Source organism: Coenobita brevimanus, chromosome 111 (genome assembly GCF_032717465.1).
Source record: "Coenobita brevimanus isolate Jiangsu-jjx chromosome 111, ASM3271746v2, whole genome shotgun sequence".
In the NCBI taxonomy this organism is placed as follows: domain Eukaryota; kingdom Metazoa; phylum Arthropoda; class Malacostraca; order Decapoda; family Coenobitidae; genus Coenobita; species Coenobita brevimanus.
In genome coordinates, this window is record NC_137064.1 from 21,311,737 (window position 1) to 21,327,319 (window position 15,583).

Below are 15,583 nucleotides of genomic sequence, written 5' to 3' on the forward strand. Positions count from 1 at the left end.
ACATCAAATATTTTATGGTTTAATGTCTCTCTCTCTCTCTCTCTACTCACCAACAATCTCTCTTCTTCGGACACAGAACACTTCCTCCTATACTTTCCTATCCTGTCCCACCACTTGCTTCCTGGTCTGACCACTTCTCCTTCCATCCACACTAAACTTTATTAACCCACTTGCCTTGGGGACCACCTCTTACTTTATTACTTCCATGCCTGACGATGGCCTTCAGCTTAGGATCGTCTCTCTGAGCTGGAGGAGTTGGAGAAATCCATAATAAAGTCCATCAGTAAGATAGACCTCCCCTAAGATGAATGGAATCGTCTGAAAACAATGAAGAATAGCCCAATAAGTACATCACCCGTATCGAGGGGGGTTGTCAGTCTTTGGGTAGTCATTCGGTAAATATTAATAACTACCTCAGATTATTATTTATTATCTCCTTTTTTTTTCCACGACTTTGACTGCTTGAATACTAAACTTGGTCTCGTTTTAAGCACTTTGCCTTCGAAGTTTCCTGTTGCATTCTTTTTTCTCTCTCTTTTTTGTTTATACGAGCTGATGGGAGTTGGAGGGGAGTCAACAGGAAATAGTAGATAGTTGTAGCAGAGCTATGGAAGAGGTGCCTAGATGTGTGTGTGTGTGTGTGTGTGTGTGTGTGTGTGTGTGTGTGTGTGTGTGTGTGTGTGTGTGTGTATAATTATAGTAATATTACCAACCTTTCCTAATTTTTACCTCTGTTTCCCCCACCAGGTCCCAGCGACGGGAAGCAGGTTGGTTCCCAGTACACACAGCGTCTCGAGGCACCGGAATAACTCAGAGTACAGTCGCGGACATAAATATTGATCCATCCCATTACGATACGATGGAGTGAACTAACTTTCAAAACCTAGTGATTCGATCTTTTCACAGCACTTTTTTTTTTTTTTTTATAATATAAAGTAAAAGATTCATACATGATTTTTCTAGTATGATAAGTGGCTAATAGTTTTACAACTATCTCCCCAAAACATTGGAGCTTTGTATTGTCTGCAGGTGTACATGAAATTGAAGTGATGAAGTGACGGGATGGGGTTCAGATGGTAGAAGATAATGGATGGGGTTCAGTGCCTTGGGAATATTGAGTAGATAATGAGTACGGTTCATTTCTTAGGAGATAAGTATAGGTGATGGATGGGGTTCTGTGCCAAGGATATAATCTTGATAATGAGTAGGGCTCAGTTCCTTAAAGATGTTGCCTAAATAATGAGTATGGTTCATTTCCTGCGAGATGGAGCACGATAATGGGTAAGGTTCAGTGGAGGTATAGCAAAGATAATGGGCAGGGTTTATTTCCTGGGAGATACAGTCCAGGTAACGAGAAGGGTTAAGAGGAGAAGTGATTTATATGATGGGTTAGGTTCAGTTCCTGGGAAATATAACAGATAATGGATAGGATTCACCTGCAGAGATAATGGAGTGTTCAGCACCTTGGGTATATACACTAGATAATGGGTAGGTTCAGTTCCTTAGATATAGTCTAGATAATGGATAGGGTTCATTGGAGGTATAGCTTAGATAATGAGTTTGGGTTCAGTTCTTGAGAAATGTAGATAAAATCATGGGAAGGGATCAGTTCCCAGGAGATATTAGATACTGCGCTGCGGTTCAGTTCTTCCCTAAGTCTGACGAACGCCTATCGGAAAAGTCGAATCATCCGAAACACGCACTGGCAGAGAAAGGGTTGTCACTGTATTTCACCAATTGTAAGTTTTCTTCAGACGGGACTGGGAGGAGAGTTATCTTTGCCTGTATACCTAACCCAAGATACTTCTCACTTTCAATTTCACTGTGGTATTCCTTTGCCTTGAGACGACGTGGACACCAAAATCATCTCATCGTGCGGACGTGGCGGACTTGGTGAGTGTTAGCTTTTCTTTCTCTTTGTGTTTTTTTCTCAATTTTAAGTCCGAGATCACGAGGGAAAAAGAGACCTCTAAATTCTGACGGTCATTTATAAAACATGCTGTGGGTGTGATTAATGCACTTCGCGTATCTTTTTCCATATATCTCTCAAAAATCAGCTACAGACGAAGCATCTTTTTTCCTTTCGCCTTTTTCACCCAAGAGTACAGTAACTGGGGACATTGCTGTAACGTCGACTGTTGCGGGTTGTGATCTGTGAGAGGGAAACTTAGGGCTTTAACAAAATTCATACTTAGCCTCTATGACCCCTTTTCAATAATCAGCCATTAATCTAAACCTTGGTCTTCATCGCCCTTCACTATTTTTCTCATAATATCGTAAGTAAAAGTTGTGGTTTTCTTTTCGTAAGCGATCTCCGTTTTAATAATACATTCGTTTATCTCTCACATTTGCATTTAATATTTTTTGTGTCTGCGTTTCATTGCTTATTGTATATATATTATGCATGCCGCATTTATTGTATTTTTTTTTTTTTTTTTGTGGAGGCGGTGGGAATCGGTAGAGAGGCGGCCTGCAGTCCTGATGGACCCAGGTTCGAATCCCGGCTGGGACAGGGAACAGTTTAAGGACTTGAATATCATAAAAGCAGACTTTCCTGATCTACCAGATGACCCGCCGACATGTCATAAAAGTACCCCCGCTAATACCAGTACACCAGTCCTGTATGAGACAGCCCTAGCATGTATTCAATATGGACGGTGGGTGTTAGTGCCGAAGTGGTGTATGTGGAGGTGTAGGAGGACTACTGGGCCTTGGGATAGGCTACTGCCCCCGAGATATAGGCCCTGAAGCCGTTGCCCAAAATCGGACACACACACACACACACACACACACACACACACACACACACACACACACACACAAAAGCATATGTTGTACTCGCGTTTACTGTATTTTACTTGTATGTCTTAATTAGCTTGTCGAATTCATCATATTTTTCATGTTGCATATTATATTTTACTTGTTGCATTTGCGGTGTATTTTGCTTGTGTCATCTGTTATCATTTTTTCTTGTCGCACATGTTGAATTTCCTTGTTGCATTATTAGTATATTTTGCTTGTCTCATTTATTATTTTTTATTTGTTACAATTTTTAAAATACTTTGCTTGTCACATGTGTTATACTTGTTGCATTCAGTGTATTTTGCCTGTCCCGTTTATGATACTTTGCTTATCACATATTACTAGTTTTAATACTTGTCGCCTTGAATAATTTTTGCTTGTCACAAATATATATATTTTTTTCTTGTGCCTCCCCAAAATGCTCACATCCTTATAGGCAAACCTTTTCAGAATGAGGCTGTCCTTTCATTTCGTTCTTTTTTTTTTAATTACTTCCAGACGATTTTGTTCAACTTGTGAAAAACGCCTCTTCTACTGAATTATCCGATCTTTACTGTTGGAATAAATTTTCATAAGCTATATATAGCCATCTGGAAGTATGGAGAATGTAGGTTATTTAACTGAAGGTTTTTCAATTGATGGTTATTTAATTGAAGGCTGTTTGAAGCCGATGGTCCGTTATATCCGTACTGTGTGATATATTGAAGGTAAGTTGATGTCATGCAGTGAACATACGAATATGATTATGTTGGCCTGTTGTATATTGATATTGTATGAGGTGTTGTATTATTATATATATTACTTAATCGTGTTTTGTTATTGTGCGATATTTAGTTTTCATTACCTGAGTCATTCGCACGATTTTGTCTCTAGTTACTGTGTTATGTGTTTTTTCATGTGATGTTTTGCATTTGCTGTATTTTATGATCGTGTGATGCATTTCTTAATTAGTGCTTTGATAAATACAGCGTGTTGCATTTTATTATTTGACGTATATTTCGTTCAGTGAGGTGGTGGACCTGATATATTTTCTATACTGGGTGATGCTTGCTTCATTTACTGTTATAGACATGAAATTCTTTTGTTAACCATAAACGTGGGCGTAATGCAACTTTTTACCTGCTACCTTTGCTGCCATAAACACACATAATCTTGGGTTTCATGCAATTATTTACGGCCTTGAAGCAATTTCCTACGGTCTTAAAACAGTTTTTTACGGTCCTGAAGCAATTTTATACCGTCTTGCAGCAATTTTGTACGATCCTGAAGCAATTTTATAATCTTGAAACAATTTTTTACGGTCTTGAAGCAATTTTATGGAGTTAAAGCAATTTTTTACTATCTTGAAGCAATTTTATAGGGCTGAAGCAATTTTTTACCATCTTGAAGCAAAATTTCACGGTCTTGAAGCAACTTTATACAGCTGAAGCAATTTTTTACTGTTCTGAAGCAACTTTATACGGTCTTGAAGCAAATTTTTAAGGCCTTGCATTGCTTTGTATGCCTTGACGCAACTTCGGAAGGTCTCAGCGCAAGGTTTCCAAGTAAGGCACATTTTTTTTTTTTCGAGTGGAGTATAAAAGTCGGAGTAATTATATTCAAATGGAGCTGTACCTTTCAGACGAAGGACGCCGTAAGTCAGTTATTTTTATTGCTTCCATGCGATTTTATTTAGCTTAGAGGAGACTTGTTAGTGGAAGAGTTAATAAAGATAGATCTAAGCCTACTAGCTAGAAAAGTCTTTCATGACTGCATGGTTCGGTGGTAGTAAGAGAGAGAGAGAGAGAGAGAGAGAGAGAGAGAGAGAGAGAGAGAGAGAGAGCTTAGGGCTGCAGGGCTTAACACTTAAGTGATATTATTTTCGTAATTTTTTGGTGAAGGAATTGAAGGAAGCAGTCCTCTGGTTCTCCAAAATTAAGATAAAAGAGAAATAAATTCATATATATATGCGCCTCTCTCTCTCTCTCTCTCTCGTAATATACCAATTTTACTGTAACCTTGGTCCAGATTTTCGTCCTTTTGCAGGTTTTTTCGCATAGCTCAGGGGCAGGAGGCGAAGTTGTAGCTGTACCTCCTTACCGTAGCATTTCTTCATGACAAGCATCATATTGGAGCATTAATTTATGGTTACAACTGGGCATTCAAGTTGGACAGAGTGCAGTTTTAGGCCAAGTTGGAGTAAATAGGGTATAGATTTATAGTTGCGTACGATTTATGGGAAAAAAATGGAGAATTATATTTTCTTCCTCATTTCGACTGTCTCTCTCTCTCTCTCTCTCTCTCTCTCTCTCTTTTATACTGCATACTCCAGCTGAAATTGGCAGAACTCTTTTTCCACACACCGAATAAGGCTTCCGTATTGTATTTGTTTATAATTCTTATTAACCATTTAGTACAAGCCCCAACACTACAGGGGAAAGTTTATTTATCATTCAGTACAAACCCCAACACCCAGGAGAACGTTGTCGCTGAAGGCCCAGCAAGAAGGCTACGTGAAAGCAGAAGGGGACAAGAGTTGTCAAAGTGGGTACAGTTACGGTTAGGAAACACAGCACTATATATAAAAATAATACAGCTGAGAAACGTACATGGCACATGAAACTTTAGGCAAGAGTATGTTACTGTAGAAGCGGGATATCAGTTTTATATTAGTCGACCCCCATGTAAACGCTTTGAAGAAAATGGGGCGCACGTCCTGCAGCGGTTAGTTTTCTACGGATGAATGCAGGTAGACGTCAGTAATGTAAGACTTACGGCTGTAATGATAATTATTGCAACAACTTTGTACCACATATATGTCATTGTATCTCATTGTTCATTACTGTGCTTGTAACAATAATTACATCTTTACCTTTTACGCCATATGCAGTATGTGTCAGTGTAACCTTCTGCCCTCACGCACCCCTCCCTGTCTGGCCTTCAACGACAATGTTCCCCGGAGTGTTGGGGCTTGTACTAAATGGTAAATAAAGAACCTAAATAAAGACAAAAGAAAAAGGGCTGTGGGTGGGTGTTTGCCACAGATGTGTCCAGGGGCGGATTGGCCATTGGGTATGGTTCTGGCACTGTCGAGGTAGCAGATATTCGCTCCGTATACCATTTTTGCACCACGCACTAAGTCTGATTTTCCCAGGATGTTCATTCTTCCACAATTTCTTATATTCTTTACTCTAACTAAACTTAACCTAATAGGGCTTGACCTAAACTAATATTTTTTACTCACACATAACTAAACCAATCATGACATAACCTAACAGATTAACCTGACAGCAACAAACCAACCAAATCTGGTGCTAAGAAAACAAAACTAACCTAACCTAGAATTTCCTGGATAAGAAAAAGTGCAAAAAATGATTCACGGAACGAAAATCAATGTCCTGGTGGACTCGTGTGTTGAAGAGCTTGAGAGCCAGAGAGCCTCATAGTGGAAAAAGTACCCGTATAGGGTTTTGTTTTGTTTTAGAAATAGTTTTAGGTTAGAATTGTTAGATCGAAATTGACGCAACCCTTAGTTACGTTTAATAGCTGTTGGTCACGTTTCGGTACTAGGAAGGAACATATTAGGCAATGCAGTTGTTGAGGTGTGTGTGTGTGTGTGTGTTCTTACCTAATTTTATCTTTACAGGAATGAGTCAAGCTCGTGCTGTCCCGTGTCTTAAACCATATTTATCGTACATATCCTTAAATTTGTGAATTGTTTTGGCACACACTATTTCATTCGGTAGTGCATTCCATTGATCAATTGCTCTGTTTGGGAAACTGAATTTCCTTACGTCTTTATCACCTCTCTTCTTATGCAGTTTTTTGCAGTGTCCTCTTGCTGATGCTTCTCCATATGTTAAGTAATCATTTATGTCTATTTTCTCCTTCCCTGATATGCACTTATATAGCATTATCATGTCACCTCTTTTCCTTCTCTTCTGTAGTGTTGGTAGATTCAGTTTATTTAGTCTTTCTTCGTAGCTTAGGTCCCTTAAGCTTGGTATCCATCTTGTAGCAGCCCTTTGAACTTTTTCAATCTTGTCTATATGCTTTTTGAGATGAGGACTCCAGACTACTGATGCATATTCCAGGGTTGGTCTAATGAATGATGTTATTATCTTTCTTAGCATGTCTTCATATATGTATGTGAATGCTATTCTCATATTTGCAAGCAGTGTATACATGTTCCGTACCTTCTCGCTGATGTGGTCAGCCGGAGATAGTCTGTTATTGATAATCACACCTAGGTCTTTCTCTCTTTCTGATGTGTATAGGGTTTTATTTCCTAACTTATAATCCCAATTAGGTCTTTTTCCACTTTTACCAAACTTGATTACATGACACTTGTCCACATTGAATTCCATTTGCCATGTACTACTCCATTCATGAAGTTTATTTAATTCTTCTTGTAGCTCCCTACAAGAGTCTGTGCTAGTAATTCTCCTTTGTATTTTTGCATCATCTGCAAACATATTCAGATAGCTCTCATTTCCAGTGTTACTGTTTATATCATCTATATACACTAAAAACATGATTGGTGCTAGCACTGAACCCTGTGGTACTCCACTAGTCACTTCTTTCCATGATGAGTAGTTTCCTCTTAGGATTGTCCTCATTTTTCTTTTTATGAGAAAGTCTTGCATCCAACAAAACAGTTTGCCTCGAATTCCTCCTTGATGGTAAAGTTTCCATAAAAGTCTTTGGTGTGGTACTGTGTCAAAAGCTTTCTTGAAATCTAAATAGATACTGTCCACCCATCCTTCCCTTTCCTGTATTGTGTTTGTTACTCTGTCATAGTAGCTCAACAGATTAGTAACACATGATTTTCCTTTTCTGAAACCAAACTGTCTTTGTGTTATCATACTGTGTTCTTCTAGATGATTTACCCAAGCTTTTCTTATAAGTTTTTCTAATACCTTGCTTACAACACTGGTCAATGATACTGGTCGGTAGTTGAGTGGATTTTGTCTATTTCCTTTCTTGAATAAGGGGACAATATTTGCTTTTTTCCAAATATCAGGTAGTTTACCTTGACTCAAGGATTTCTTGAAAATTAAAAATAGTGGTTTACTTAACTCCTTTGCACATTCTCGTAATACCCAACATGAAATTTCATCAGGACCACTTGCTTTTCCTCTGTCTAATCTACTTAACTCCTCCTGTATTACTTTTTCTGCTATTTGTATATCTGGTAGTATGTGTGGACATGTGTGTTCCACATAGTCCCTCTCAAAAATTTTTTCTTCTGTAAAAACTAATTGAAAATTCTTGTTTAGTGCTTCACAAATATCTTTCTCTTGTGTATAAGTGATTCCCTCGTCCGTAATGGATTGTATCATATCTTTTACTTTGGTTTTGCTTCTGATATAGCTGTAAAACAGCTTTGGTTGATCACTACTTTTATTTATTATATCCTCCTCGAACTGTTTTTAGGCTTTCCTCCTTATTCTTGTATAATCGTTTCTTGTCTGTTTGTAATTATTATACGCCCTTTCACTATTATGTCTTCTGTATCTATTCCACAACAAATCTCTTCTTTCTTTTGATTTTTTACATTCTGTATTGAACCATTTCTGTATTTTCTTGTCTGCTTCTTTGTGCTGTGAGATGTACTTCTGGACTCCTATTTCATAAAATTCACAATTTTTTATATACAGCATTTAAATCTTGTCCTCTAAGCTCATTTTCCCAATCAACTTCTAAGAAATACTTCTTTAGGTCTTGATAATTTCCCTTTTTATAGTTTAGGCTCTTTTTGTAACTGTCATTGCTGTTTACTATGTCATATGCTATCCTAAAGTTATAATTTAGTTCTGCATGATCGCTTTTGTCGAGTGAAGGGTGATATATTAAACTGTCCATATCATTTTCTTGCCTAGTAAATATTAGATCTAGCACTGAAGGTACATCAAGTCCTCTTTTTCTGGTGGTTTCCCTCACATGTTGCGTTAGGAAAAGCTCTTGTACTAGATCCAGGAGCTTTTGGTCCCAACAGCTTTCTTGGCTAATTATATCTAGAGTATTCCAATTTATATTTGTATTGAAATCCCCAGTTAGTATAATTCTTTCCGATTTCTCTTCCATTTTATGTAGTAATGATCTTGTACTTTGAATTGTACTCTCTGCCAGGTCCTCATATTCGTCTCTTTCCCATGTGTTTGAACTGGGTGGCATGTACAAATTGGCTACAATTACTTTACCTTCAGATGTGTTGATCTCTACTGCAATCAGTTCTACTTGTGATGGTATATCTAGGTTTATTTCCTTGACTTTTAGATTTTTCTTAGTTAATATTATAATTCCTCCTCCTTTTTTTAAATTTCTGTCTCTTCTCCATATATTGTATTCCTCTAAGTTTAGTATGTCATTGGATATCCTTGGTGTTAATTTTGTTTCAGTTAGGCATATTATTTGTGGTTCATTTTCTCTGACATAATCATTCATCTCTAGTAATTTAGATACCATTCCATCCACATTTGAGTACATCAACTTTATTATTTTGTTTATATACTTGTCATGACATGGTTCTACTACCTTCCTCCTTTTTCTTCCATCCTGTTTGTGTACCACTTTCGTACCTGCAATCCTATTACTTTGTAAAAAAAATTTCTTTTTCTCCTCTTCTGATCTTCCCTCATTTTTTGTTTTTGCTTCCTCCTTTTTCTCTTTCAGTAATTCCAGTTCCTCTTGTGTTAAGCATCTTTTTATCCATACATTTTTGAACTCCTCTTTTTCCATAAGATTCTTTGCATTTTTTAGTATCTCTTCCACAGTGTTTACACTCTGGAAAGTCACCTTTAGAGGTCTTGTCTTGCTTTTCTCGTATTTCCCTAACCTTTTGTGTTCCTCTATGTCTTTACTACAGATTTCCTCTGATACTTCTTTCAGTAAGCTCATTACATTTGCCATCTCCTTTTTGTCTCTTGTGATCTTGTTTTTACTTCTTCCTCTTCTATACCAGTGATTACTATAGATTTGTTTATCTCTACTGAATCTCTGACTAACTTCGGATTGTTTTGGATTATTCTTTTCACTTCCTTTTTAATGCTTTTTTCCTCCACCCTTGTTTCTAAGTCTTTCTTTACTTTCACCATTTCAGCATAGTGGTTTCTACATCATTTTTGTAGCTTTGCACAGCTTCATTCACCTGTGTTATCTTCTCTTCAATATCACTGCTCTGGTCGATAAGACTGCTTGCTTGCCTAATTGTCTCTGTGTCATTTTTGAACTCTTCCATAACACTCTCGTGATTGACTGCTGTACTTGCCATTTCACTCACTTTCTTCCTAAGCATACTCAGTTCCACTGTTAGTTCACTGATGGTTGTGTCTTTCTTATTGGCCTCCCTTCCTAGTTTTTCTATCTCTTCCTTTTGCAAGTGCATTTGCTTCTTTATTTCATCAATTTCATTTTTGAAAGCCATTTCTAGTTTGTGTACACGTTCAACCAGTCTATTGTGAGTCTCCACTTCAACCAGTTCTTGGCAGAAATCATCATTTTGCTTTTTACTTTTATCCCTTTTCTTTTCCAAATTTGTTTTACTAAAATATGTATCCATTTTGCAATACTAAAAGAACAGAGTATGTACTTACAGAGTATGTACACTTTGCCCGTGTTGCTGTAGTCTAAACAAACCCAGCTGACTCAGCGCATTTTTTCCTCATGGTTCTTTTTTCTGTTTGAACAAGTCTTGTTTAAACTTATTATTTTTTTTCCTTTTAATAATGAAAAATCATTTAGTCTAACCTGGTACAGAGCTTGACTCATACAAAGATACTAATTTAGGTAATGCCACTGGCCGTGTTGGTTCGGTACGGAGCGCCGATGTCGGACTCTGCCTTGGATGACTCCCTGTGTGTGTGTGTGTGTGTGTGTGTGAGGAAGGGGGGGGGGAGACCAGCTGCTACACAATTTCATCGAATAGACCAATAGATAAAGAGTAGAAACAGGTGCTGCCTCTTATACTGTAGGTACAATCAGCTTCACTTCTAAGTACTACACCGACTTGTGGCGTCTTGGTAGATGTGGCACCACTGTGTTTGTTTACATCGTCGTATTAAAACGCGAATGTGTCGGAGGAATCCCGGCATACTGGTCAGGTATTGACAGCTACACTGCTATGATCCGTGTAGTGCCTATAGTGTATATAAGATGTAATGTAATTGAACATGTGCCTGTAATTCGAGATTAATTTTTCGTGATGGTGCTGGGACCAATCTGGGAGTTGGATGCTTCGTTGTGGATGTTCAGAGTTGCTGTTGGTTCGAAGCAGGCCTTGCTTTACTGAATGAGACGCGGCCCAAAATAAGACTTGTCTAGCGCAACGTTTAATGGAGGATGAACATATTCATCATATATATATATACTGTATATATATATATATATATATATATATATATATATATATATATATATATATATATATATATGCCTTTCCTTCATTCTTTCCTCTTCTTCTGCCTATGGGTGACTCTACACTGAGTGACAAGCCAAATGGTTTTCCTGTACACCAGGAAACCATTTACTACGCTGGGTGGTAACCATATAACCAAATTATGGCACCTGGTGGTTTAGTGGGTAATTAAGGCTCTCCAATTGGATTGAGCCTGTGAAGGTTTATATCCAAGGGATGGTTGCGGTTATTGCTCACTTAATGCCACTCAGGGATGAGTGAGGCTGGTCACTCTCATCTTAAATGTCAAGACCAACATGCCTAGCCCCGGGATCCTACACTCCTCATGGGGCAGGTTAGGATTGGATGGTGGATGGATGGATATTATATATATAGAGAGAGAGAGTAAGATATATATATATATATATATAGATAGATGGATTCATTCATTTCATTCATTGCCAGACGCCATGTATCCCAAACGGGGTGGCCAAGGGCTTAGAGTTAATTGTTTTACAGGGAGGGGCACTAATCCTCCACCAACCCCACTTGACACGTAAGGAGAACGATATGCCAACAGCATCTGGTGTTCCCAGGTGGTCACCCATCCAAGTACTAACCAGACCCAACGTTGCTTAACTTCGCTGATCGGACGGGAAGCGGTGTACTCAAAGTGGTATGGCCGATTTATATATATATATATATATATATATATATATATATATATATATATATATATATATATATATATATATATTGATGGTAGGCAGAGGAGCTCACCATCCACTCACTTGATGTAGTGCTGCTCTTGGATGCCTGCCCTCTCCTCTCTTCCGTCCTTCCTTCCATTTCTGCCTTTCTTTCCTTCGTTGTTTCCTCTTCCTTCTGCCTATGGGTGACTCTGCACTGAGTGGCCAGCCAAATGGTTTCCTGTACTACACCAGGAAACCATTTACTGCTCTAGGCGGTAACCATATAACCAAATTATGACGTCTGGTGGTTTAGGGGGTAATTAAGGTGCTCCAATAGGATTGAGACTGTATAGGTTTATACCCAAGAGGTGGTTTGGGTTTATTACTCACGTAATGCCACTCAGGGATGAGTGAGGCCGGTCACCCATATCCTAAATGTCAGGACGTACTTGCCTAGGCCCCGGCTCCTACGCTCCTCATGGGTAACACAGGATTAAATGGTGAATAATATATATATATATATATATATATATATATATATATATATATATATATATATATATATATATATATATATATATATATATATATTATTTCCATCCATCCATCATCCAGTCCTACATTGCCTCATGAGGAGCGTAGGAGCCCGGAGCTAGGCAGTTGGTCCCGAACTTTAAGATGAGAGTGACCAGCCTCACTCATCCCTGAGTGGCATTACATGAGCAATCAACCCCAACCACACCTTGGATATAAACCTTCACCGGCTCAATCCGATTGGAGCGCAATAATTACCCACTAAACCACCAGGCGCCAAAATTTGGTTATATGGTTACAACCCAGCGTAGTAAATGGTTTCCTAGTGTACAGGTAACCATATGGCATGTCACTCAGTGTAGAGTCACCCACAGGCAGAAGGAAGTGGAAAGAATGAAGGAAAGAAGGACAGAAGAGGGAGTGTAAAGTCACCCGCAGGCAGAGGGACAAGGAAAGAATAAAGGAAAGAAGGACAGAAGAGGATGGATGGAAAGAAGGATGGAGGAGAGGAAAGGACAGACACCCGCAGCAGCATTACGTCGAATGAGTGGATGGTGAGCGCCCCCACCTACACACACACACACACACACACACACACACACACACACATATTTCTATATATATATATATATATATATATATATATATATATATATATATATATATATATATATATCATGGAAAGAATAGTACAAGAACAATGACAAGAATGCAATTAGGTATGACATGGATGTGAATTAATGAAACTGTTCTACAGTGGAAAAAGGGCGGGGAAGTACAATTTAAAGGAAAATAAGCAGTGATGAAACGCGGTGGTATAACACAATAATACCTAATATCACACATCCAAATAGCTCAGGCAGGCCACCATGACAAATAAAAGCTGATATGTTATCATGGGCATAGTTTACTCGTAATGTGAACCGCAAAGAGCGACGTATACGAAACCCACTGGTTCTTAAGAACGAAAGAGACAGTAGCAAATCATATTTATTATCAGGCGTAGTAGGCAGCCAACCATGGACAAACCGAACTTTTGTCTGGGCATCATAAGTAATGCAACGCCAGTCAAAGGCGTTCGTCATGGCCAGAAGAAACAGCGAGGTTGCACTACGAGGATAGATCATCGGTCTTCGAGAAAGTGAATTAATACGACGATGTAAACAAACACAGTGGTGCCACATCTACCAAGACGGCACAAGTCGGTGTAGTACTTAGAAGTGAAGCTGACTGTACCTAAACACATCAAGGCTAATAGTCTTACACTCCTAGACACCACTACGCATCACCCCTATGCTCCGTCCACTTTAATTTGGCTAAAAAGTGCCATGTTTCCATTTTAAGCGCGAGCTGCGGCAGGAACTGGACACCAGAATGCGCTGCTAGTCACGAAGAAGTGCTATGGAAGGGGAGCCGTACTGTTATTCTGCGATAGAGATGTAGCAAGATGAACACTAGAATATTGTGCTTGTCACGAAGAAGTGCCGTGGAAAGGATGATGCAGAGCCATATTATTGCCTTACTTTGTGAGCCGTAAGGAAATGAACACTAGAATATTTTGATAGTCATGAAGAATGCTGTGAAGATGGTATATGTAGAGCCATAGTATTGTCATATTCTGGACGCAGTTACTTGAAATAGGCTACATGGGGACGAAAATCTTTGTTGTCAAGTTAAGGTGAACGAACTATAGTGTACTGTTTTGTTGCTTGCGACTGGCGTAGGAAGGAGCGGGGGCAAGAAATTGATCAATAAAAGTAACAAGAGGAACAATAGAAGTAACAAGTCTAAGGAGCACAGGAGAGGGAAGTCAAGAACATCATGCGAAGTGACAGCCCTACATGCATCACCCAGTCGTGTACTATGTTTGTGCCGTTGGTAGCTGGCGTAGGAAGGATTCAGACTCAGTAAAGGAACAATTAAAGTAAAAATTCATAGAAGAGGAAAGAAGCAGCGAAGAACATCATCCGCGGAGGAGAGAGAACCATACATATTCTGGCTCGGCACTTTCATTTTTCATTTTTTTATTTTATTTGTATATATATATTTTTTTTTTGGTGTGTGTGTGTGGTTCATATGGGAAGGTTTTGGGGTCAGTAAAGTAACAAAGTAATTCATAGGAGGGGAAAGGAGTAGTGAAGTCCTTGGACCAGTTAAATGAAACAGCTGTATATGGCCTTATTGTGTATTCATTTTTCGTTAGTGGTAACTGGTGTGGGAAGGAGTTGGAGCAATTAGAGGAACGATCCCTGTGCCCAAGACAATTTAACAGGGCTGATAACACAGGGAGTGGAGGGAGAGAGAACCCCCAGACTATGCCGGGGAAAACAAAAGAAAAAAGAAGTGAAGGAAGAGGAAGGAGAAAAACATGGATATTGAGGAAAAAAATGCAGAAAAGAAAAAAAAAAGCCAACATACCCAAGGGAACCCAAGATTGTCTTCAAACAGCTACAGTAAAGTGTACCTCTGTGTAAACTGAGATGATAATTAACAGACATTAATAAAACAGGATTCTAAAATTTGTGTTTGTGTGGTTTGATTTTTGACCCCGTAAATTCCATTAAAAGGCCTAAATCGAAAAAAAAGAAAAAGGACAGGGTATTTGCTCATGGAAGAATTGTGCAAAGTTTAAAGCGAATAGGTGAAGAAATACAGGAATGACAAAAAATGTGAATTATATGAAAGAAAAAAAAAAAAAGCAAATGCAGTTGGTCTCTACACCACTGGATGGAGACGTAATGAAAAAAAAAAAAAGTAAGAGGAGTAGGAGGATACAGGAATCGGTGAGAACGATGGTGGATGACAGTGAGGTCGACGGGAGTGAAACTGAAGGGGAAAGCGACTGTCGTGGGAAGTACCGTAGTTTTTTCCGTCGCGTATGTGATGCTTGGAGGATAGGGGGAGTAAGGAGTTAAAGATCTACCCTTCCCCCGTTCGTCACAGTGATGATGATGATGATGATGTTGATGATGACAGTGGTATTGCATGTAACATTGAAATCTGCACGTGTTGTGGAGAAAGTGCGTGATCTGTAAATCCACCTTACGAAGTACTACCGGTATTTTATTTTCCATCATCTCTCCTCAATTATTCCATCTTCTTTCCATCCCGTTTCCTTTTCTTGCCGTATTGTGGCCCTTCCTTTAAGATTCTTGTACTCTCCTTGTTTTTATTTATTTTT

General features: G+C 38.7%; 1 non-coding gene across 1 annotated transcript; it reads right to left on the reverse strand.

Moving 5' to 3' along the window:
• Nucleotides 1–11,747: 11,747 nt before the first annotated feature.
• LOC145417955 (5S ribosomal RNA) lies at nt 11,748–11,866 on the reverse strand. Its single transcript, XR_013900616.1, has one exon. It is a non-coding gene; the product is annotated as a 5S ribosomal RNA (ribosomal RNA).
• Nucleotides 11,867–15,583: the final 3,717 nt, after the last annotated feature.